The sequence below is a fragment of the Erinaceus europaeus genome, chromosome 5 (genome assembly GCF_950295315.1).
Source record: "Erinaceus europaeus chromosome 5, mEriEur2.1, whole genome shotgun sequence".
NCBI classification, from domain to species: Eukaryota; Metazoa; Chordata; class Mammalia; order Eulipotyphla; family Erinaceidae; genus Erinaceus; species Erinaceus europaeus.
This window is the reverse complement of record NC_080166.1, coordinates 113547350-113573634: the sequence shown is the minus strand read 5'-3', so window position 1 is coordinate 113573634 and position 26285 is coordinate 113547350. Positions and strand designations below refer to the sequence as shown.

The window sequence follows — 26285 nt, the reverse complement described above, 5'->3', positions numbered from 1 at the left end:
CCCCTTGGCATCACACTGGTTCTTGCTGCTCTCCTATTTGTTTCTCCATGTCTTATGCCAGTTCTTTTGAAAATGCCTGTACGATATAGGTTTCCATTCACCCCACACTCCTGATAGTGTGGCCATTAGTTAAAATGAAAGGGGAAAATGTTGGTCTGCTTTTAATTCTGCTTCTAAGACCCCTTCTGTTTCATTGGTTTGATCCCCCCTGCTTAACACTGTATTCTATTTACATAACCACTGTTAACTAAGCACCGCCCTGCCTCCAGGGCATTGGTTTAATCCTCACTGTTTTGCACACTTTTTCCTTCTCCCCACCCCCTATCTTACGTACATCCTCTTCGGACCTGACACTTCTACCTCGGGATATATAAGGATAGGATTGTGATTAGAGATAGCTTAGATTGCGCTCCATTCCACATGAATAAAGATTGAACTGCGTACCACTCAGCCATGAGTCCCTGGTCCTCTCTCCTACCCGCGAAGCTGGCCCAGCATTCTGCCCAGAGAAGTCAGGATGGAATCATGGTATTATCTGTAACTTGGTATCTGGAAGGTGGCATGACCTAAGTTGAGATAAATGGTTAATGAAGAGGAACCAAAACGTAGGATTAGAGCAGATGAGATTAGGTATATTAAGGTAGAAGAAAGCTACGAAGTCCATTTTAGGCATGGTTCTGGGGGCAAACACCTATGGTAGTTTTGCTTGAGTTTGATAGCTTTTCTGAAGTTGGTTAAGAATATTGTCTGAGAGAATGGTGTCAGAGTAGAGCAAAGGGCTTGAAAGTTGGATTAGGGCAATGAGTAGCTCCTGTTCTTGAAAAAAATTTCTGTGGATAAAATTAACTGTCTACATCCATCCACCTGTCCCACTGCTCACATACATATGTATATATTTATATTTAGCACCAGAGCCTGTGTAACCTCTAAGTTCCTATTGGTCTCAGTTCACAGCTCATGGTCACAGCAGGGAACATTGCAGGCTGCACTTATTTCAGGACCAGTCTTTCTGGAGTGGCATGGCAGGATACCCTAGCCTCCCTTCAGAGAGTTGGGCTATTCCTACCATCACTGCTTTATGGTGAGGGCAAGGTCTTGGGAGATCCTACAAGATGTCATTCCTGGTGGAAGCAAGTAGTGTTGGTGGAGAGAGGGATCCATTAGAAATATAGGGATCCATTAGAAATATATGTGGGAATCTAAGGATTCCCTAACTAGGCCCCTGGATGATGAGGTGGTGTGTGACCAAAAGGGCCATTATTAAGTGGCCCAGTCTCTTGCCTTTATCCAACTTTTGTAGTCCTCTCTTTATCTGATGATCTTGGACTTTCTCTCAGTTGTCTAGACATTGAGTATCATATGTTTCAACCCAACCAGAATTAGGGTTTTGGGATCTGTATTCTTTGGGCCTTTCTGCTAGTCTGCCCAGCTAATTTGGTCTAAGTCCAGTTAATTAGAAAATTTTATGATGCCTTCTTTAGGCATTTCAACCATTATTGAACACTTTGACTTTGAGTTATATAATTGTCTCTTGCTTATGGATGTACACCTGTACCCAGTACCCTAAACCTTAGCCTAATCTGGTATCTGTTACTTAGTTAAGTGATGTGCCATCTAATGTGGATATAGGTAGTCCCATGTGTTAGGAAAGGTCTCACAGATTTGAAGAGTTGGGAGGTTGACTTCTCAGGCTCAGTATCTCTGAGGCTGTAGATCTTCCAGCTGTAGATTATGTGTCTAATTTGATCTTTTGTTGTATTCAATTGTTGTTTTGGGGAGAGCACCTATCTGATCTCAGCTATTCCATAAATCATGCCTCCCAGAAATCCCTCATGGTATTTTTACAAAGTAGCTCATGCTAAGCATACTGATTTTTAAAAAAAATTTTTTGTTACCTTTATTTATTTATTGTATAGAGGCAATTAGAAATCGAGAAGGAAGAGGGAGATAGTGAAGGAGAGAGACAGAGACAGAGAGACACCTGCAGCCCTGCTTCACCACTCGCAAAGCTTTCCCGCTGCAGGTGGGGACCAGGGGCTTGAACCTGGGTCCTTGCGTGCTGTAACATGGGCTCAACCCAGGTGCACCACCATGTGGCCCCTAAGTATAGTTTTCACAGTAGGTCTATTATGTGGTTGTTATCCACAGTTTACATATAAGAAGAAAGACTAAGTAGTTGATATTAGATCATGCAGGTAGATGCCCAGATTTTATAACAGATTGTATGCTGACAGAAATTCCATAGGTTTTGTAAGGAAAATGCAAAGAATTGTGGACTATCTGAGAAGGGGTAAATAATAACCTCTTGTTTGGGGAAACTTTATAAAGGAATTATATGTGAAGTGAAAAAAAATGATGAGGTTAGAATATGGAGATATTCATTATTAGGTCACAATATGAAGTTACGTAAATAATAAAGCTGGTCTATTTATTCACTGTTACCCACTTCAAACTATTGCTTTTTGCTGGTTTCTCTTAGAAGAATTGGTTTTTTTTTTTTGAGGCACTGTAGTTACATTTTTCGTCAAGAGACCTTCTCTGCTATTCTACTAATCAATTTCCACTTGTCTTTGTGCCTGAACTTATGTACTTTAGTGTAAATATAAATGGTTGTAGATAGAACATTATCTTAAAAAGAATTGATACAAATATTAATCAGCACTTTTAGGAAACCATAACCCCTCTTGATAATTGGAGTCATTTTTCCCCCAGAGAAATGTTCGTGAAATACAGGATTTTGCTTCACATTTTCTGTGTCTATCAAATGCTAGACATTCAGTCACTGCGATGGGAGGGGGAAATATAGAAGGATAAGTTTTTATTAAGAATTGTTCTTTAGAGTTAGTCTTCTTACCTTCTAACAGAGATATTCTTAGCAATGCTAATCAAAAAGTGAGTAATAATATTTGCTAAGATAAACTTGTGTTGGCTTGCATACCTCTGATAATTGATATGCGTTGATTGATAGAAATAATTAAAAAATAATTGTAGCAGGCACACATATACTCTCCATCTAGATTCTACATCTTAATTTTACAGTTTGCTTTTTTTTAAATTTCTTTTTATTTTATTTTTTTTATTTAAGAAAGGATAAATTAACAAAACCATAGGGTAGGAGGGGTATAATTCCACACAATTCCCATCACCCAATCTCCATATCCCACCCCCTCCCCTGATAGCTTTCCCACTCTCTATCCCTCTGGGAGCATGGACCCAGGGTCATTGTGGGTTGCAGAAGGTGGAAGGTCTGGCTTCTGTAATTGCTTCCCCGCTGAACATGGGCGTTGACTGTCAGTCCATACTCCCAGTCTGCCTCTCTCTTTTCCTTGTAGGGTGGGTCTCTGGGGAAGCGGAGCTCCAGTACACATTGGTGGGGTCTTCAGTCCAGGGAAGCCTGGCTGGCATCCTGATGGCATATGGAACCTGGTGACTGAAAAGAGAGTTAACATACAAAGCCAAACAAATTGTTGAGCAATCATGGACCCAAAGCTTGGAATAGTGGAGAGGAAGTCTTAGGGGGGTACTCACTGCAAACTCTAGTGTACTTCTGCTTTCAGGTATATATTTTGCAGTAGTTTACGGATACGTGTGAACATATGCTCTCTCTCACAGAAACTGGTGTATATCTAGGTTTTGGGACTTTGTTAGAAAGAACCACCTGAGATGGAATTAGAGACTACTATGAAAGGAAAGGTCTCACCCAAGTAATGAAGCTGAAGGGTTGTCATTCCACATGTGAAGTCTCTGGACACAGTCTGAGGTGAAGCATGTTGAGGTGGCAATCATTGCGTTGATTAGGTTGCGATCGGCAGATGCAATGTTATTTGATATGGATTGGGAGAGGCATACGGCAAAGTGGGCCCTATCCAAAGGTTCTAGGACTGGGGGAAGTAGAGGCTTTATAGTGTGGATGTTAGGTTTCTGCTGTCTTAGGGTTCAAAAAGACAATGGATAGTTAATGTTATCATCCCATTATTTGGTAATTGGGTTAACTTTGAAAAATCCTTTTGTTAGGGTTTGCTGTACAGTACCCAGTATCTTGTATATAGCTGTGCTATTGGTTGCTTCTAATCTACTTGGTCTAGGCTTTTGAGAGAGTCTGCATATCAAATACACAGCCTATATGTTAAAAAGACTGAGTCTGTCTTTTAAAAACTTTGAGACATACAATTAATTTTCCCTGTCATAATAATTATCTAGTGATTTATATGACTACATTTTATTAGGAGTGTACATAAACAACATTCCTACCACCAAAAGACTGTGACCCATCCCTCCCACCCACTCCCGCCCCCTACTGGCCCAGGAAGCTGCATGTCTACCCCTCACCACAGGGTTTTTACTTTGGTGCCCTACTTAAAATTTGGTCAGGTCCTGCTTTTAGTTTCCCTTTCAGATCTTCTTAGTCAACTTCTGTTGATGAGTGGGATCATCCCATACTCATCTTTATCTTTCTGACTTAGCTCACTTAACGTAATTCCTTCTAGCTCTGTCCAAGATGGGTCAGAGAAAGTGGGTTCATTGTTCTTGACAGCTGCATAGTATTCCATTGTGCATATATACCACAGCTTTCTCAGCCACTCATCTGTTGTTGGGCACCTGGGTTGCTTCCAGGTTTTAGCTATTATGAATTGTGCTCCTATGAACATAGGAGTACACACCTCTTTTTGGTTGGGTGTTATGGAGTCCTTGGGGTATAACCCCTGGAGAGGAATTACTGGATCATATGGAAGGTCCATGTCTAGCCTTGTGAGAGTTTCCAGACTGCTCTCCACAGAGGCTGTACCAATTTACATTCCCACCAGCAATGTAAAAGGGTTCCTCTGTCCTCACATCCTCTCCAGCATTTGTTGCTGCTGTCCTTTTTGATGTATGCCATTCTTACAGGAGTGAGGTGGTATCTTAGTGTAGACTTAATTTGCATTTCTCTGACAATCAGTGACCTAGAGCAGTTTTTCATATGTTTGTTAGCCTTTTGGATCTCCTCTGTAGTGAACGTTTTGTTCATATCCTCTGCCCATTTTTGGATGGGGTCATTTGCTTTTTTGGTGCTAAGTTTGCTGAGCTCTTTATATATTTTGGTGATTAGTTTCTTGTCTGATTTATGGCATGTGAAGATCTTCTCCCATTCTGTGAGGGGTCTCTTTGTTTAATAGTTTCTTTGGATGTGCAGAAGCTTTTCAATTTGATGTATTTTTTTCAGAATTGTTCTTTAGAGTTAGTCTTCTTACCTTCTAACATAGATATTCTTAGCAATGCTAATCAAAAATTGAATTAATAGTATTTGCTAAGATAAACTTGTGTTGGCTTGCATACCTCTGATAATTGATATGCATTGATTGATAGAAATAATTAAAAAATAATTGTAGCAGGCACACATATACTCTCCATCTAGATTCTACATCTTAATTTTACAGTTTGCTTATTTTTTCAAATCACATATCTACTTATCAATTAATCTTGAATAATTTTTTATACTTTATATTTATTTATTTATTCCCATTTGTTGCCCTTGCTGTAGTTATTGTTGTTCTAGTTATTATTGTTTTCATTGTTGTTTGATAGGTCAGAGAGAATGGAGAGAGGAGGGGAGGACAGAGATGGGGAGAGAAAGATAGACACCTGCAGACCTGCTTCACAGCTTGTGAAGTGATTTCCTTGCAGATGGGGAGCCGGGGGCTCGAACTGGGATCCTTATGCACGGTCTTGCGCTTTGTGCCATGTGCGTTTAACCCACAGTGCTACCTCCCAACTCACCGAAAAAAATTTTAATGTGCATGTAGTTACATTTCAAACTAAGCATATAAGCTCAAATTCAATATTTGATAATGTTCTTTCCTTGCTCTCCTACCACTTAAATGCATATACAATAAAAATATTAGTCTTAATTACAATATTCAGTGAATCTTGAAAAATATGTGGTTAACCCAAAACTCTATCAAAATATGAAACATTGCTGTCACCTCATACCCTTTGTCTGTTGATCCCTATCTTCTTTCCGCAGAAGCAACCTATCTAATCTATTATAATATATATTAAGATAAATGTTATTCTGATATTTTGCCTTTTTTCTTAATGAAAACAAGGTAGTTGTTAAACATATATATAGTTAATATGTAATTTGAATTATTTTCTGTCTTCAAGATTATCTCTACCATTTTCTTCAGATGTTTGACTGCTAACAGTTTTTTACTTTAACATCTATATTTCACCAAAGTTTGGAAGATTTCAGCCACTATTTCTGTAAAGATTTATTTTACTCTTTCTCCTCCTTTATTGAGACTGTATTTATTTTTATATTATACTTTTTGACTTTATCCTTCAAGTTTCAGAGGTTAACTTTCCCTGTCTCTCCCCCTCACCCCCTAGATTGAGTACTGATTTTGCTCTTTTAATTTCACTGACTTTTGAAAAATCTATAATCTATTTTGTATTCCATTATAAGAATCTTTTACTTTAGGACTGGGGAGATAGTATAATGGTTATGCAAAGGTCTTTCATGCCTGAGTTTCTGAGGCCCTAAGTTCAATACCCTGCACTTCCATTAACTGAAACAGTGCGGTCCATCCATCTGTCTGCTGTCTATCTACCATTGTATTTCTGTATCATTAAAATAGATATTTTAAAAATATGTTACTTTAAATATCTTATCTTTTACTGCTATGCAGCTGTGACTGACCCTACCTTCTAGTTTATTGTATAAATTGGAAACTGCCCCTAAACTAAAAGTCATGAAAAGGAGATTTTTTTTTTTTAACTCAGTGTCCTTACTTTCTTGTACCTATTAACTCTAGTAGTTTATATATATGGTGTATGTGGTTCTGGATTAAAATTTGTGCCTCACATATGGAAGTCCTGTCCCTTACCTTACCCGCAAAGCCATCTATCCCTCCGTAGTATTACAAAGCATTTTTTTATGTGCTTGAAAATGTTATGAATACAAATATTAAAGATAGAGACTCCTTTCAGGAATATTGTGTTCATGAAAAAAAAAAGTACTGTGTGATAAGTAACAGTGATAAAAATGTCTACTTGGTTGAGTTCGGTGGTAGTGCAGTGGGTTAAGCGTATGTGGCTCAAAGCACAAGGACTGGGGTAAGGATCTTGGTTCAAGCCCCTGGCTCCCCACCTGCAGGGGAGTCGCTTCACAGGCAGTGAAGCAGGTCTGCAGATGTCTGTCTTTCTCCCCCCTCTCTATCTTCCTCTCCTCTCTGCATTTCTTCTCTCTGTCCTATCCAACAACGATGACATCAACAATAATAACTACAACCACAATAAAAACAACAAGGGCAACAAAAAGGAAATAAATATTAAAAAATCTTTTTAAAATGTCTTTTTGTGCCTGGAGTGCCTGAGGGTGCTTCTTCCTGAGCAAGTGCTCTGTGGGTTGGAGAGAACTCAACTGGAGCCAACCTAGGCTGCTGCATGGGAGAGGGATCAGAAACTCATGCTGAGCTAGCTTCGCAGGAGATAGACTCTGGAATGCTCAGAGCCAGAAGGCAATCCCCAGTGTGTTAAAACAGAAGAGCAGCTGTATATATACTTGCCAAGTAGAGTGCAAACAGGATGTGACGTAGAGAGGGTGGAGCGAAAAGAGACTGGTGGAAATCAGGGTGACTACGAGAGGGGGCGGAGCAAAAAGACATCGTGAACCAGTGGGGATTAAACCAATGCCCTGCAGGCAGGGCGCTTCCTAGGTAACTGGTTATGTAAATAGACTGCAGGGATAAGCAGGGGGGAAGCTGGTGTACTGCCCAACATATTTGGAAAGAAGGTAGCAAGAAAAGTGGTTCTCATTGGCTTACAGAAATGTGGGTGTGCTACAAGAGAATGAATTCTAAAGGAATATTGTATTCTACTTGGAGTTTAGGGGTTAATAGGTGTTTTCAGAAAAAATGGGGAAGGAGGATAGGTAGAATATGCTTTCAGACTATTTTTTTTCCTATTATTTCTTCATCTATTCTAATGATTGACAAGATTGTGGGATAAGAAGTGTACAATCCCATACAAATCTCAATACCAGAGTTCCATATCCCTTCTCCTCTGTTGGAAGATTCCCTATTCTTTATCCCTCTGGGGGTATGGACCAAACATCTTTATGGGGAGCAGAAGGTGGAAGGTCTGGCTTCTATAATTGCGTTTCCACTGGACATGGGCATTGGCAGGTCGATCCATACTCCCTAGTTGGGTGGGCCTCTGGAAAGGTGTGGATCCAGTACACATTGGTGAGGTTGTCTGCCCAGGAAAATCAGGTTGGCGTTATGGGTAGCATCTGCAACTTGGTGGCTGAAAAGCATTAAGATATAAAGCAGAACAATTTGTTTAATAATCAGGAACCCAAAGGTCAGAATATACCAGATGAAATTTGGGGTCTTCATGTTGGAAGAAGCTAAGAAGTCTATTTTAGGTATATTCCAAGGGGCCCATGGCTACTAATTTTTTTACTTGAGCCCAACAGCTAGTTTCAGGTAGGCTAAAAGTATTGTTTAGTAAGGTGGTGTCAGAGTTGGGAATAGAACTAGAAAGCTGGATCAGGGTAGAGAGAAGCTCCCAAATATGGGACAAGTATGTAAATATCATTAATTGTATGCCCTTTAATCTGACCTAGAACTCATACATAGAATAGGAGCCCATGTAACCTCTGCATCCCTGTCAGTCGCTTTCAGACTATTTTTAATATATGAGTGAATGATTATGGGAAATAGTTAAAATTTGTTGGAACTTTTAACACCTTCAAAAATTGTAAATTTTAGAGGGCCAGGAAGTAATTCATTCTTTGGAGTGTGTACATTACCATGCACTAGACTGGAGTGGGACAGGGGAGTGGTGGTGGCTTCAAGCCCTAGCACCACTTAGTGGTGGGAACTCAGTAAGTGGGAGAGCTGTGCTGCAATGTCTGTCTCTGCCTTTTCTTTCTCTTTCTCTAAAACTAATGGTGGTGGTGGTGGTGGTGGGGGGAGTCAGCCTGGAAAGTTGTCTCTTGTCACCACTGAACAGCAACATATACCAAAACCTTTGCTTCTCTTAATCTTCTTCTGTCTTCTGTCATTTATGACTTTTCAAAGGTTTCCCTCACTTAAATTACTGGGTGATTGCCTTGTTGATTCATAAAATTCAAATGTTCACTGGCCGAGTTCTACAAATGTTTCATATAGTCAGTTTAATGGTTCAAAAACTAAGAGGAGTGAGAGCTAGAGGATAAGAAAAGCCTCTCATTTATCACTCTAGTCTTGATTTTGTCTGCATTTCAAAAAGATGCATCAACAAAAGGAGAATGTGGCCTTTTGATCTCAGTGGTATGAAGCTCCCATAAGAGGTAATTTTGTTTGTGAATTGATCAGTCAGCAGTGTTAGGCCAACTATCAGTTGCTAGTCTCTTTTAATTAAATTACTTGCATGAGGGCTCTTTACTCTATTTGGGTATAAGTTTCAGTATATATTCTGTAGAGGGCTATTAGTACGTTTTACTCTAACTAGAAGTTCCAGACTCATTTCACTGCCTAGATTAACTGTCCACATTAATAGTGGTGAGTTCCTCAGAAAACTGGCTGTGAGAATCAAGGAAATCCTATTTCCCATTTGGAGAAGATTTTATACAGATAATTTTAAATCCCATAATGAAAGGAAAAGTAAGTTGAAATAAAGAGATCAAGAGCACACAGTGCAGATCATTTTGAAAATATATTTGAATATATGTGATAATCATTGTAAATAATTTGGTACTTGTTAGTGCCTTAAATTATATTCTATTTTCAATGTAATATGAAGACAAGATCTGCAAAGCCCGAGTATTCAGCCTAAATCAGGAAACCAGAATGTTGTGCCTATTCATTACCTTAGTTGTTGACTTTGACTTTCATCATTACCAGAATGACTTTCTTTTCTTACTGTCATTTTATTTTTTAAAACATTTTATTTATTTGTGTAATGGGGAGGGGGAGGAAGAGAGGGAAAGAAAGAGAGAGAACAGGAACGAGAGCATTATTCCGTCATATATGGCACCAACAGAAAATCAGACTTTGGGATTCATTCTAGTAATTCGCGCACTCTACCTGCTAAGCTACATCTTTCCTTTGTTTCTCATTTCTGCTAAAATATTACTACTCAATAGTGCTTTGATTTCTAATGAAGAAACTCATTTAATAACCCTGAAATTCTCTGCACTGAATGAAAAACAGCAGAAGATGATGTATAGACTAATTCACATTGCTTTATAACTCTGGAGGATTTAATTTGCTAGAGTTTTTTTTTTTTTTAATTGGATAGGATAGAAATTGAGAAGAGAGGGGAGACAGAGAGGGAGAGAAAGATAGACACTTGCAGATCTACTTTATCATTTTTGAAGTGTTCCCTTGAAGGTGGGGACCTGGGGTTCAAACCTGGGTCCTTGTGCTTGGTAATATGTTCACTTAACGGGCTGCACAACCACTCAGTACCAGTTTGCTAGATTTTTAAAATCATTAAAACTGAGTTGAGTATTGCTCATTTGACTTATTTTAAAGACATAGTGTGTCCATGACAGGAGCAGTTGCAGTAGATTCTATGTAGCAAAATAGATTTAATGTTTATTATATTGTATTGTGAAACTGTTGAACATTGGACTGTGAATTTCAACTTCCTTATAATATTCTTACCACAATGGTAGTTTTGTTTTGCTTTTTCTGATCCCAGCAAGATAAACAATTCTTGAATGTTCATGTAGGCATTTAGCATTCTTGTGCTGTATAACATAATTTGTTGGATATATTCCTCAAATCATCATTTATTTGCTTAATAATTTATTTTATTACTTAAAATAAAATTAAATTCAGTTGAATACCACTTCCATTATGAGCATATGTAAACATGTTTAGTTTTATTTGAATCCTTTATTTTTATAATTCCATGAGAACATGTTATGTTTTCTGTATAGAAATGTGAAACCACCTAGTCATTTCATTTGCATTACAGAAACTCAAGCTTTTCAATCTTAACTGACTGCTTAGTGCCAGTAATTTTTAATGCTTATTTTTATTTAGTTAAGTAGTACTTGCATATTGTAGAAAAAAAAACAGAAGTGCAAATGAGAGATTTTAAAACAGCATCAGTTATAGTTTCTGTACTTAGAGTTGCTACTCTTAATGTTTTAGGTGCACATGCTTTGAGACATCATTTAGTGCATAAGGAGATTTGTGATTTGGTGCACTAGAGCAGATAAATTCAGAAATTATGCACTGGGTACTTAATTCTATGTTTTTTTTTTTTTATCTAGTTCCTATCCTAAATAGTAAACTGGTGTCCTTTAATTTGAACTACCCTTTAATTTATGATCTAGAATGATACCTATGTTGTTGAGATTCCATATGTGTTGCTACTAGTTCCACTTTACTTATATTTAGAGTACGTAAATCTGTCAGTATTACAGTTCTTTATCTTTTCCTTTACACATGGTTTAAAAGTATGTAAGCTTCAGACATTTGCTATTTAGTTATGATTTTAGATGATTGACATTAAAAAATGGAAGTTGATGTGTGAGCTATGTAATATTCATATAGGTATCTTACACAATTATGTTATTGTATGTATGTATGTATGTATATATGTCTCCAGGGCTATCACTGGGGCTTGGTGCCTACACTAGAATCCACAGCTCCTGGAGGCTATTTTTTCCCTTTTGTTGACCTTGTTGTTTATCATTGTTATTATTATTGTCTTTGTTATTACTGTCGTTGTTGGATAGGACAGAGAAAAATCAAGAAAGGATGGGAAGACAGAGGGGGAGAGAAAGACATGTGCAGACTTGCTTAACAGCTTGTGAAGCGATCTCCCTGCAGGTCGGGAACCACGGGCTCCAACTGAGATCTTTACGCCAGTCCTTGTGCTTTGAGCCATGTGCACTTAACCCACTGCGCTACTGCCCAGCCCCCTGTAATTTTATTTTTATATATTCAGTATTTTATTTTTGTCTTGATCTTTTAGTATTCATATAGGTGTTTTTTTTTTCTTTTCTGATTAAGCATCAAAGGTTTGAACTCACTCATTTGACTTTCCTACACCTCACTGTAGGCAGATACTGTTTTTATCATAGCATATGATAATAAATATATATCAGTATATATCAAGCAGTATATATCACAAGCAGAACTAGAACAGACTATCAAAATATGCTGTTGATGTGGCCTGGCGGTTAAGCGCACATGGCACAAAGCGCAAGGACCGGCATAAGGATCCCGGTTCGAGCCCGGGCCTCACCACCTTCATGGCGGGGAGGGGGGGATCACTTAACAAGCAGTGAAGCAGATCTACAAGTGTCTATCTTTCTCTCCCCCTCTCTGCCTTCTCCTCCCCTCTCAATTTCTCTCTATCCTATCCAACAACAAAGGCAGCAGTAACAAAAATAATAACAATGATAAACCACAAGGGCAACAAAAGGGAAAAAATAGCCTCCAGGAGCAGTGGATTCATAGTGCGGGCACTGAGCCCCAGCAATAACCTTGGAGGCAAAAAAATGCTGTTCTTATCATAATATATTTTATAGATGTGGAAGTCGAGCACAAATTCTGTTTAAGAAACTTGCCTAGCATTCAGTGATATAAATCACTTAATAGATTATAGAACTTGCATGATGAAGGCTCCTGGTTAGAATGTGAGTGCCACATAAACTCAAGTGATGCTCAACTCCCCCCTTTAATTTCTTTATTGGGGGATTAATGTTTTACATTCAACAGTAATTCAATGGTTTGTACATGCATAACATTCCCCAATTTTCCACATAACAATACAACCCCTACTAGGTCTTCTGCCATCATGTTCCAGGACCTGAACCCTCCCCGCTACCCACCCAAGTGTTTTACGAGTGCAATACACCGACTCTAGTCCAAGTTCTGCTTAGTGTTTTCTCTTTCTGATCTTGTTTTTCAACTTCTGCCTATGAGTGAGATTATCCTATATTCATCCTTCTGTTTCTGACTCACTTAACATGATTACTTCAAGCTCCCAACCAATTTTTTTAGGAGAATAGAACAAAAGCTATAAATGTTTATCTGGAACTGGAAAAGACCTAGAATTGCCAAAATAATCTTGCAAAGAAAGAACAGAACTGGAGGCATCACACTCCCAGATCACTAATTGTATTATAGGGCCATTGTAATAAAAACTGCTTGGTACTTGAACATAAATAGACACACTGACCAGTGGAATAGAATTGAGTGCCCAGAAGTAAGCCCCCACACCTATGGACATCTTAGATAGTAAATACCCTGAGGAGGCCTTGATCATAGCTGGCAAGCCAGACTGATGACTAGTGGGATTACTAAAGGCTAGTAGGGGAGAGAAGAGTGCTACAAATAAAAATAGATGCTTTCTGGATTGTGATTTGCTTATCCAGTGGTAATGAAAATAAGCACAATAATAAAAGGTTTAAAAACCCACTTTTCTATATAGAGGTGACGAGTGTCAGACTGAAATTTATGCCAGATAAAAACACTTCCCAATGGCGCAAAGCGCAAGGACCGGCATAAGGATCCCGGTTCGAGCCCCTGGCTCCCCACCTGCAGGGGAGTCGCTTCACAGGCGGTGAAGCAGGTCTGCAGGTGTCTATCTTTCTCTCCTCCTCTCTGTCTTCCCCTCCTCTCTCCATTTCTCTCTGTCCTATCCAACAACGACAACAACAATAATAACTACAACAATAAAACAACAAGGGCAACAAAAGGGAATAAATAAATAAAATAAATATTAAAAAATAAACACTTCCCAAAATAAAGATTTCAAGTTCTATTACATATTTTGTCCATGCTTTGGCAGATATTTCTTAAGTACAAACTCTAATCATGCCTTCTCTGAATTTTAAGCAGTATAAGGATTTTTAAGTATATATTCTTGAGAACTAATAATTGAAGCTTAAGTATAAACAAGCAATTTCTATGAAACTTTTAAATACTAAGATATAGATAATCCAGAGAAGGGGATACATTTCCTTATAATTGAGGTTTCAGGGGCTGGGTGGTGGTGTACTTGGTTGAGCCTACACATTTCCATGTGCAAGGACCTTGGTACAAGCCTCCAGTCCCCACCTGCAGGACAGCTTCATGAGTGAAGTAGTGCTATAAATATCTCTCCCTCCCTCCCTCCCTCCCTTCATCCCTCTCTCTTCCTCTCTCCCTCCCTCTCTCTCCCTCTATCTTCCCTTCTCTCAATTTCTGTCTCCATCAAATAAAAACAATTAAGATATAAAATTGAGGTGTCAAAGCTGAGCAAAAGTAGTGTGATATAAGAAATGAGGAAGTTGGCTAAGCAAAAGAATGGTATAGTAGAGGTGTAACCAAAAACAGATAAGAAAGCAGATTAAAAGTAGAATAGAACTGTAGATAAGAAGTAGAAAACAAAGAGAATTGGGGCAGGGGTAGATTGCATAATGGTTTTACAAGGAGAGTCTCATCCCTGAAACCCCAAAGTCTCAGGTTCAATCCCCTGTACCAACTAACTTGTTTTTATATATTATATATATATATATTTAAACCAGAGCAGTGGTTAACAACAAAAACAAAAATTGGAATGTATAAAAACAAGTTAGGTCAGACTACTCCATCATATGTAGAGCAAATGATTCCACCCCCTAAATAATGTACCTGCTAATTTAAAATGTTGTTGTTATTTCTGTTGGTGGGTTACAAAATCAAATCTCCTGTAGTTGTAACTGCAAGAGCTAACTGCTTTGAATTTTACTTCTCTACTTCCTGGCCTGCTTGCTTGTGCTTATAGACTTGGAATAGACTATAAAAGGCAGTTTACCACACCTATGGACATAGAATCTTCAACAAAGGTGCCCAGACTATTAAATGGGGAGAGGGGAGTCTCTTCAACACCTGGTAATGGAAGAATTGGGTTGAAACATGCAGAAGAATTAAACAAAACCACTATATTTTACCAAACATAAAAATAAATTCCAAGTGGATCAAAGACGTGGATGTTAGACCAGAAACTATCAGATACTTAGAGGAAAATACTGGGAGAACTCTTTTACATATAAATTTTAAAGATATCTTCAATGAAACAAATCCAATTACAAAGGAGACTAAAATAAAAATAAACCAATGGGACTACATAAAATTAAAAAGCTTCTGCATAGCAAAAGAAACCAGTACCCAAACAAAGAGACCCCTCACAGAATGGGAGAAGATCTTTACATGCCATACATCAAACAAGAGATTAAAAACCAAAATATATAAAGAGCTTGCCAAACTCAACAACAAGAAAACAAATGACCCCATTCAAAAATGGGGAGAGAACATGAACAGAATTTTCACCACAGAGGAGATCTGAGAGGTCGAGAAACATGAAAAAAAGTCATTGATTGTCAAAGAAATGCAAATACAGCAATGAGATACCACTTCACTCCTGTGAGAATGTCATACATGAACAAATGCTGGAGGGGTTGTGGGGACAAAGGAACCCTACTGCACTGCTGCTGGGAATGTCAGTTGGTCCAACAGTAGTCTAGAGAACTCTCAGGAGGCTAGAAATGGACTTATCCTATGACCCTGCAATTCCTGTCCTGGGGATAAGTCCTGAGGAATCAAACATACCCATCCAAAAAGATTTGTGTATACAGCAGCACAATTTGTAATAGCCCAAACCTGGAAGCAACCCAGATAGATGTCCAACAACAGATGAGTGGTTGAGCAAGTTGTGTTATATATACACAATGGAATACTACTCAGCTATTAAAAATGGTGACTTTACCATTTTCAGCCCATCTTGGATGGAGCTTGAAGGACTCCTCTTTTTATATCTAATACAAAAAAAGTTTACAAACATTAAAGGAATCTAAGAGAAAATCTTGCCTAAAACCTTATAACCAGTAAATGTCATTCTGCCTTCAAGACCAAACTAATTATTGCCTAGGTCCTACATTCATTAGTAATTAAGGCAATGCAAAATAAGCACTAGGACTCCCATCACCACCTATGAATATATTGTCTGTCTTTCTTTATCTATTTGCTTATATTTAAAATGCCAAGACATTATCTGAAGAAGGCTGAGAATCAGATGAATAGCATACTTCTTTCTAGTTATATTAGATTCCATGAGGCTTGCACATTACCTCTGCAAAGGGTAGAGAGAAATAACTTTCAGCATAGAAATATCCTTTCCAAATAAATTAACATTTTAAGATAAAATAGAGATATAGATAGTTTCAGGCATGGAGTGATTCAGAATTTGTCCATGGATCATTCCTGAAAGAATTACAAATGATGTACTTTAGTAAGAGCTATGAACTGAGATAAAATAGTGAGATATAGGATGTAATGATGCACAAAGGAAGGAGTAAAAGATGTTAATCTAACTACAAATGAAAAAATTACATGCAAGTTGAGATAGGAAGAACTTTACAAGAGAACAAAATAGAAAGGTATGGTTTGGGGCTGGTTAAGTGCACATCTTACCATGCTCAAGGACTGGGTCCTAGCCCATGGTCCCCACCTGCAAAGGGGAAGCTTCACAACCAGTGAAGCTGTATTGCTGATGTATCTATTTCATTCTCTCAATTTCTATCTGACTCTATACAATAACAAAAGAAAATTATGGTTCTACTTTTGCTTGTGAGAAGGATGCTTACTAATATTTGCCTGGGAAAAATAGTTCCTTTATAATAGTGATAATTATAATTATAATAAGCAGAAATAATTATAATACCACTAATTAATGCCTTGTAAACATTTTCCATGGAATTCCAACATGTCTCTATCCCTCTCTATTTTGAGTATAAATATGAACACACTTGCAAAGGTGTGTAATTCAACCTTACATGCCTTTATTTCCTTTCATTTTAGGTATTGAGCATACTAATTTTATTTTTGTCTACTATTCAGAAAAAAAAACTCTCACATTGCTCTTTAGTATGGACTGTAAAGTCTATTTTTTGACCTGAAGAAATTATGAGAATCTGTTCATATTGGTCCATTTTTAATGTGCTTGAGCATTTTCATTATCACTGGATAAGCAAATCACAATCCAGAAAGCATCTATTTCTATAAAACTGTATTTGTAGCACTCTTCTATCCCCTTCTTCTTCTAGCGTTTGCCCTTCTTCCGTAGCCAGTCAACAGCGTCAGGTTGAGCCTGATGTCTGCTTGTTGCTGGCTTTGAAAGTGACTGGGATCCATGTGGATTCAGTCGGCTAGGAAGGATCGTCAGTTTCCCCAATAAATGGGTACTCACGGGATGCACCCCTACTAGCCTTTAGTAGGATCTCACTAGTAGTCAGTCTGACTTGCCAGCTATGATCAAGGCCTCCTCACTAGGGTATTTGCCATCTAATGATAGTTGTTCTCTCTTATAGTCAGACAAAATAATAATTGGCCTTTTGGACATCAAAGGGTCTATGTCTAGATTCAGCCCATATCTGCATTGCTCCAGAGCTTCTGTGTCTACGCGTTTCAGTGGTCTAGTTGGTCACCTTAAATGTGTGTTTATTGATACCTGTTTATCAATTCCAATCACTTTCTGATTCTGGAAGGACAGTATTTTAATAGGCATAAGCATGTTCAACTTTTATACCCAAAATTCTCATAGCATTTTGTTCCATATGAGCAGCCTTCTAATAGGACAAGTTTCCATAGCTCTCCAACAAAACGTATGACTATACCTAAATAAGCAGCTTTTTATCACTGTTCAGTTCTCTTCCATTGCTTCTAAGACAGTCTCATCCAGTTCACTTTGGAACAACTAAGCTAAGCAACACTGTTAGTTAAGAACTATTCATAGGACACTGTTCAAGTAACATTAGAATCCGGCAGTTCCTCACTTAGCTCCAAAGTTGACCAAGGTGAAGAGACTGCCTGCTTCTGAGAATTTCTCCTTATAGTCCTCAGACAGCATGAGTCTGCATAAATCATTTCAGTTTTATTATGGAACTCCTCTAGGCAGTCACTGTCATTCTCATTGCAGTGTCTCTCTGGTGTCATTCTAGAGATCTTGGCTATTTTGGATTTCAGAATAATTTTATGTTTCTCAGTGATTGGAGTGGCTTCTGTTAATAATTTCTAAACACAGGGTGTAAGCTCTAGTATACCTCCCACTTAGTCTATTCAGATATATCAGATATAGAAATTCTCCCCATTTTTAAGTGAGGTTAATTATTATTTTCTTGCTTATTTTTTAGTGGGCAATTAATATACTTTGATTATCCCCCTTTGTCAGATATATGGTGTTTAAAAATCTTCTCCCACTCAGTTTGGTGTCTTTGTTTTGTTTGATGATTTCCTTTTGCTAGGAGGAACTTTCCAGTTTCCTGTAATCCTACTGATTTTTTTGCTGTTGACTGGCTACGGAAGAAGGGCAAACGCTAGAAGAAGAAGAAGAAGAAGAAGACTGATTTTTTTGTTTTTGTTTTCTCACTATTGGATTCAAGTCTCTGAAGACATTTCTGAAGCAGACAATGTAGAGTGTTCTACGAGTGTCTTCTTTCATTTATTTTATAGTTCTGACCTAACATTTAAGTCTTTGATCCATTTTGATTTGACTTTTGTGCACTGTGTGATGCAGTGGTCCACTTTCTTTTTTCTGCATGTCACAACTCAAGTTTTCTAAACAGCATTTTTTGAAAATTATTATTTTGGGGCAGGGGAGATAGCATGATAGCTATGCAAAAACTTCCTGCCTGACACTTTGAAGACACAGAATCAATTTCTGGCACCACCATAAGTCAGAGCTATACAGTGCTCTGGTATCTCTTTCTCTGCCTATACATTTATATCATCTGCAAGAGGAAAACTTTATGAACAGTGAAGCTTCTCTTGGTTACTCTTGATGTCACTTTTTCTCTATATCTGTTCCTTCCCTCTGATGTCTCTCGGTTGAATAAAAAATACATAAAAAATTAACAATGTACTGTTGATTTTTCTATGATTCTAACTGTTCATGAGATGTTACATTTTGTAGTTCATCACAGAAAGTGGCAATTTAAAAAAAAAAGCAAAGGAAGGGAAAAAAATACTCACAAAACTCAGCAACAAAAAAATCAAACAACCCCATTAAAATATGGAGAAAGGATCTCAGACTCTTCACCAAATAGGATATCCCGATGACCAACAAACATGTGAAAAATGCTCAACGTCACTGATTATCAGAAAAATGTAAATGAAGACAATAAGATGCCATATAAAGATAGCAAAAAAGGATAATATGTGCAATTTACCCGGTGCAACACTGCCCGACCTCCACTACTCGAATCCACTGCTCCTGGAGGCTGTTTTTCCCTTTTGTTGCCATTGTTGTTTATCGCTGTTGTTGGTATTATTATTGTTGTTATTGCTGTTGTTGTTGTTGGATAGGACAGAAAGAAATCGAGTGAGGAGGGGAATACAGAGAGGGGGAGAGGAAGACAGACACTTGCAGACACCTGCAGACATGCTTCACAATTGTGACACCCCTCCCCCCACCCCGCAGGTGGGGAACCAGTATTCTTTGGCCAGTCCTTGCACTTTGTGCCATGTACTCTAACCCACTGCGCAACCGTGTGGTCCCTCTAAGTATTTCTTATAGTAAAAGACTATAGACATGAAAGCTTCTGTTCTTAGTCTTTATAAGTCATTATTTGTTTCTATTTATGAAATAATTAAGATTTTTATTTTATTTATTTATTTTTTATTTAAGAAAGGATTAATTAACAAAACCATAGGGTAGGAGGGGTACAACTCCAAACAATTCCCACCACCCAATCTCCATATATCCTCCCCTGATAGCTTTTCCATGTTCCATTTCCCATTCTCCATCCCTCTGGGAACATGGACCCAGGGTCATTGTGGGTTGCAGAAGGTAGAAGGTCTGGCTTCTGTAATTGCTTCCCCGCTGAACATGGGAGTTGACTGGTCGGTCCATACTCCCAGTCTGCCTCTCTCTTTCCCTGGTAGGGTGTGTCTCTGGGGAAGCTGAGCTCCAGGACACATTGGTGGGGTCTTCAATCCAGGGAAGCCTGGCCAGCATCCTGATGGCATCTGGAACCTGGTGACTGAAAAGAAATGTTAACATATGAAGCCAAACAAATTGTTGAGCAATCATGGACCCAAAGCTTGGAATAGTGGAGAGGAAGTGTTAGGGGGATACTTACTGCAAACTCTAGTGTACTTCTGCTTTCAGGTATATATTTTGCAATAGTTTATAGATACGTGTGAACATGTGCTCTCTCTCACAGAAACTGGTGTATATCTAGGTTTTGGGACTTTGTTAGAAAGTGAACCACCTGAGATGAAATTAGAGTATACTATGAAAGGAAAGGTCTCACCCGAGTAATGAAGCTGAAGGGTTGTCTTATTTTTTTTTAAAGTTTTTATTTATAAAATGGAAACACTGACAAGAATATAGGACAAGAGGGGTACAGTTCCACACAGTTCCTGGCACTGGAACTCCATATCCCATTCCCTTGCCTGATAGCTATCCTATTCTTTATCTTTCTGGGAGTATGGACCCAGAGTCATTATGGGGTGCAGAAGGTGGAAGACCTGGCTTCTGAAATTGCTTCCCCCTCTGAAGGTGTGCATTGGCAGGTCGATCCATACTCCCAGACTGTCTCTCACTTTCCCTAGTGGGGTAGGGATCTGGGGAAGTGGAGCTCTAGGACACATTGGTGGGGTCCTCTGCCTTGGGAAGTTCAGTTGGCATCATGTTAGCATCTGAACTTGGTGGCTTTTCCAGAATGCCCTTGCTTAACTCCAAATGCCAAAAGAGACCCTGAAATGTCAAAACGTAACTCTGATTCCAAGATTTTTTTTTTAAGGTTTTCTCTTCTGTCTTAGGGTTGACTTCTTCCATTTTATTTATTTATTTAATTATTTATAAAAAGGAAACATTGACAAAACCATAGGATAAGAGGGGTACAACTCCACACAGTTCCCACTACCAGAACTCTGTATCCCATCCCCTCCCATGATAGCTTTTCTATTCTTTAATGGGAATATGGACCCAAGGTCATTGTGGGATGCAGAAGGTGGAAGGTCTGGCTTCTGTAATTGCTTCCTCTCCTCGCTGAACATGGGTGTTGACAGGTCGATCCATACTCCCAGCCTGCCTCTCTCTTTCTCTAGTAGGGTGGGGCTCTGGGGAAACAGAGCTCCAGGACACATTGGTGGGGTTGTCTGTCCAGGGAAGTCTGGTTGACCTCATGCTAGCATCTGGAACCTGGCGGCTGAAAAGAGAGTTAACATACAAAGCCAAACAAATTGTTGACCAGTCTTGAACCTAAAGGCTGGAATAATGCAGATGAAGAGTTGGGGGGTGTGGTCCTCCATTTTATAGATAGCTAGTAGGTATATTTTAGTTATATTCCAAAGGGCCTGTGGCTATACTAGTTTTTTTTCCCCTTAGACTGAAATCTGGTATGCAGGTGGACCCAAGTTATTGTCTAGGGAGATGATGCCATGGCTGGAAAGAAGACCAGAAACCTGGGATCAGGGAAGAGAGTAGCTCCCTAATATGGGAAAGGGGTATAAATATTGCTGACTTTAAACCCCATCGATTTGATGTGATCTGGGGCCCATATTCAGCACAGAAGTCTATATGACCTCTGCATCCCTGTAGATCTGAGCTCATATTCTGTGGTCATGAGTAGGAACGTTCCAAGCTGCTCCAATATCGACCCGTCTTCCTCAGGTGGATCATAGAGTATGTTGTCCATCCTCTGAAGGGAGTATGGAATATTCTCTACTGCTGTTGATCCAATTTGAGAACAAGGTCCTATGGGGGGCCCGCAAAGGGGTCTATTGTGTTGTTCCTGATAGAGATGACCGGTAACAATGGAGAGAAGGATTTATTTGCGGTCTAGGCTCATTATGTCTGTTTGGGAATCTCAGGACTCCCTGAATAGGACTCCAGCTGATAGGGTGGCCTGATAGTGACTAAAGAGTCATCATTAAAGTATGCCAGTCTCTTGTCCTTATTCAGCTTTTGCAGTCCTTGCTTTGAGAAGGTTAGCTTTGGAGTGAGTGAGAGAACTGTAATAGGAAGAAGGTGAGTGGGTATCTAAGTCTAAGTAGACACTATTTCATTATGAACTTTATACTGACTCACTGCAGACTATTGTGTACTTTTGCCTTCAGGTATATATTTTGCCCTAATTTCTGGTACATGTGAATATATGCTCTGTCTCACGGGACCTGGTCTATATCTATGTTTTGGGACTTTGTTAGGAAATGAACCACCTGGAATGGAATTAGAGAATACTATGAAAGGAAAGGTCTTACCTGAGTAATGAAGCTGAAGGGTTGACATTCCATGCCTGAAGTCTCTGGACACAGTCTGAAGTGAAGCATGCTGAGGTGGTACTCGTTGCATTGATTAGGTTGTGATCCGTGGGTGCAATATCATTTGGTATGAGTTGAGAGAATCATGCAGGAAAGTGAGCCCCACCCTAGAGGTTCCAGGACTGGGGGAAATATAGGCTGTATGGAGGAAGGTAGGGGGTTCCTGCTGTCTTAAGGTTTAAGAAGATAATAGATAGTTATTGCTATAATCACATTATTTGACAATTGGGTTAACTTTGAAAAATCCCTTTGTTAGGATTTGCTGTCATATACAACATTACTATAATTTATGTCATTTGACATTATTTGTATATAGCTGTGCCACTGGTTGCTTCCGTTTTCCCTAATCTAAGCTTTTAAGAGAGTTAACATATCAGAGACTCAGCCTATTTATTAAAAAGACTCAGTCTGTGCTTTAAAAACTTTGAGACATACAATCAATTTTTCCCCTCTCATATTAATTAAATAGTGATTTATATGACTACAATTTAATAGGAGTGTACATAAACACCATTCCCACCACCAAAAGACTGACTGTCCTATCCCACCCCCCACCCCACCCCTTGTAGCCAAACCTCCACCCTTACCCTCACCCAGGGTTTTTACTGTGGTGCCCTACTCCAAATTTAGTTTCCCTTTCTGTTCTTCTTTCTCAACTTCTGTTTATGAGTGGAATTATTGTTACTAATCTTTATCTTTCTGACTTAGCTCACTTAACATAATTCCTTCTTTTTTTTTTTTTTCTTCCAGGGTCATTGCTGGGCTCGGTGCCTGCACCCTGAATCCACCACTCCTGGAGGCCATTTTCCCCCCTTTTGTTGCCCTTGTTGTTGTAGCCTCATTGTGGTTATTATTATTGCCATTGTTGATGTTTTTCGTTGTTGGATAGGACAGAGAGAAATGGAGAGAGGAGGGGAAGACAGAGGGGGAGAGAAAGGTAGACACCTGCAGACCTGCTTCACTGCCTGTGAAGCGACTCCCCTGCAGGTGGGAAGCTGGGGGCTCGAACTGGCATCCTTATGCTGGTCCTTGTGCTTTGCGCCACATGCGCTTAACCCACTGTGCCACCACCCGACCCCCAACATAATTCCTTCTAGCTCCATCCAAGATGGATCAGAGAAGGTGGGCTTGTTGTTCTTCCTAGCTGCGTAGTATTCCATTGTGTATATATACCACAGCTTTCTCAGCCACTCATCTGTTGTTGGACACCTGGGTTGCTTCCACATTTTAGCTATTACAAATTGTGCTGCTATGAACATAGGTGTACAATAATTAAGGGTTTTAAATGTTAGGCCTAGAGTTAGAATTTTGTAAAAGAACCATAGAAGTGATCCCTGGAAGTATCTTAAATCCCTTAGCATTTCAGACAGTTACTATAAAGTTCCCTTGACCAATGATTTAATTGTTTGAAAAATAACATAACTGGGGCCAGGTGGTGGCACACCTGGTTGACTGCACATGTTACAAAGCACAAGGTTCCGGGTTCAAGCCCCCAGTTCCCTCCTGCAGGGTGAAGCTTAACAAGTCATGATGAATCGGGCTGCAGGTGTCTCTCTGTCTCTCTCCCTCTCTATCACCCCTTCCTCTTAATTTATGGTTATTTCTATCAAATAAAAGATAAAAAAAAAGAACTTTGTAAAAGACTATGGACATGAACGCTTCTGTTCTTAGTCTTCATAAGTCATTATTTCTTTCTATTTATGAAATAGATTAAGGTTTTTAAATTTTAAGCTTGGAATTAGATTTTTTTTTTTTTACTTTTTTATTGATTTAATAATGATTGACAAGACTGTAGGATAAGAGGGGTACAATTCCACACAGTTCCCACCACTAGAGTTCCACATCTCATCCCCTCCATTGGTAGCTTTCCTATTCTTTATCCCTTTGGGAGTATGGACCCAGGATCATTATGGGGTGCAGAAGGTGGAAGGTCTGTCTTCTGTAATGGCTTCTCTGCTGGACATGGGCATTAGCAGTCGATCCATACTCCCAGCCTGTTTCTCTTTTTCCATAGTGGGGCAGAGCTCTGGAGAGGTGGGGTTCTAGGATACATTGGTGAGGTCATCTGTCCAGTGAAGTCAGGTTGGTGTCATTGTGGCATCTAGAACCTGGTACCTGAAAAAGCATTAAGATATACAGCAGAACAAACTGTTTAATAATATGGAATCTAAAGATAAGTCTCTAGCAAATGAGATTTGGAATCTCCATTTTGGAAAAGGCTACTAGGTCTATTTTAGGTGTATTCCAAGGAGCCCATGACTTTACTAGTTTTTGCTTGAGCCTGACAGCTAACATGTAGGTGGGCTAGAGGTATTATCTGGGGAGATGGTGTCAGAGTTGGAAATATGACTAAATATGAATTAGAATTTAAAGACTTAAAGTGATCTGATGTTTAATAGTTAAGTTCTACTTAGTAGCTAGCAACTCAATATACTTAACTATGTCTGTTTTAGGCATGCAGAGAATTAGAAGAGTGTGAAAGGTTTTATTGCTTTGAGTAAGCTGCATGCTTATTCAAATATATTCTATATCTTTTAGAAGGCTCTTAATGTGACTACTTTTGTTTCTCCTTTCTTCCCTGGAGGTTTTTTTAAATTTTTTAGAGATTTATTTATTTATTCCCTTTTGTTGTTCTTGTTGTTTTATTATTGTAGCTATTGTTGTGGTTGGATGGGACAGAGAGAAACCAAGAGAGGAGGGGAGACGGAGGGGGAGAGAAAGATAGACACCTGCAGACCTGCTTCACCACTTGTGAAGCGACTCCCCTGCAGGTTGGGACCCGGGGGCTGGAACCAGGATCCTTACGCTGGTCCTTGGGCTTTGCACTTCCCTGGAGTTTTTATGGTTTGTACTGTAGCAGCATTTATTCTCTTGAGTATAGTTATTTCTATACCCAAAAAAGATTGCCATATGAATTACTTGTAGAGAGGACTGATATGAAAGAAACTAGAAACTAACTAGTAATTTCCTATTTTTCTTACCATAGTCTGCCAGCTGAGTTTAGGTTCATTAACTTTAATTATGTTCATGTCCACACTATAAAGTATTTCACTGTTATTTACAAACATGTATGTAAAAGCATTTTATTATGTTTGCTAGTGTTTAATAACACATTTTCTTCTTTTATTTATTTATTTATTCCCTTTTGTTGCCCTTGTTGTTTTATTGTTGTAGTTATCATTGCTGTCATTGTTGTTGGATAGAACAGAGAGAAATGGAGAGAGGAGGGGAAGACAGAGAGGGAGAGAGAAAGATAGACACCTGCAGACCTGCTTCACCGCTTTTGAAGCGACTCTCCTGCAGGTGGGGAGTCGGGGCTCGAACCGGGATCCTTATGCCGGTGCTTGTGTTTTGCGCCACCTGCGCTTAACCCGCTGCGCTACAGCCCGACTCCCTAATAACACATTTTAAATGTTTGATGAATGGTGGAATATTTGTTATGAGGATAGTTTGTCTGTTAGTGAGGTACTTAATTCTTGATGATACTGACAAAAACTATTTTGATTTGATGATAGCTTTAGAAACTTGAGCAGGTTGTTTAACTTATGCTAACCTCAGTTTCCTTCCTTAAGATACTCATCTCAAAGAGACATGAAAATTAAACAGGGCTATATACATATTACTCAGCTTATATTAAGTGTTCACAAAATGTTAATTATTATGTTTCAGGCTTTTAATTTCTTTGTAAAATTGCATACAAATATACCTTGATATTAAATATCCATTATATTCTTAAAATATTTATTATACTAAGTGAGAGAGAAAAAGAGGCTCATGAGCACAGCTCTTGTCTGTCTAGTGCAGGAGAAGTAAACCTGTGGCTTGAGACATCCAAATCAAGTGCTTTATTCACTGAGCTCCTATTTTCCTGGTTTAGAAGTAAACTCATTAGAAATTCACAATTGAAGGGCCAGGAGGTGGTGCACTTAGTTAAGTGCTCATGTTATGGTCCACAAGGACCCAGATTGAAGAAGACTTTCATGTCTTAAAATTTATCCTGGGAGTTGG

At 38.9% G+C, this 26285-nt stretch overlaps 1 protein-coding gene across 5 annotated transcripts in view; it reads left to right on the top strand.

The window, feature by feature from the left end:
- Positions 1 to 26285, top strand: part of NBEA (neurobeachin) — a 546841-nt gene that overhangs the window by 32743 nt on the left and 487813 nt on the right. The window lies entirely within an intron of this gene.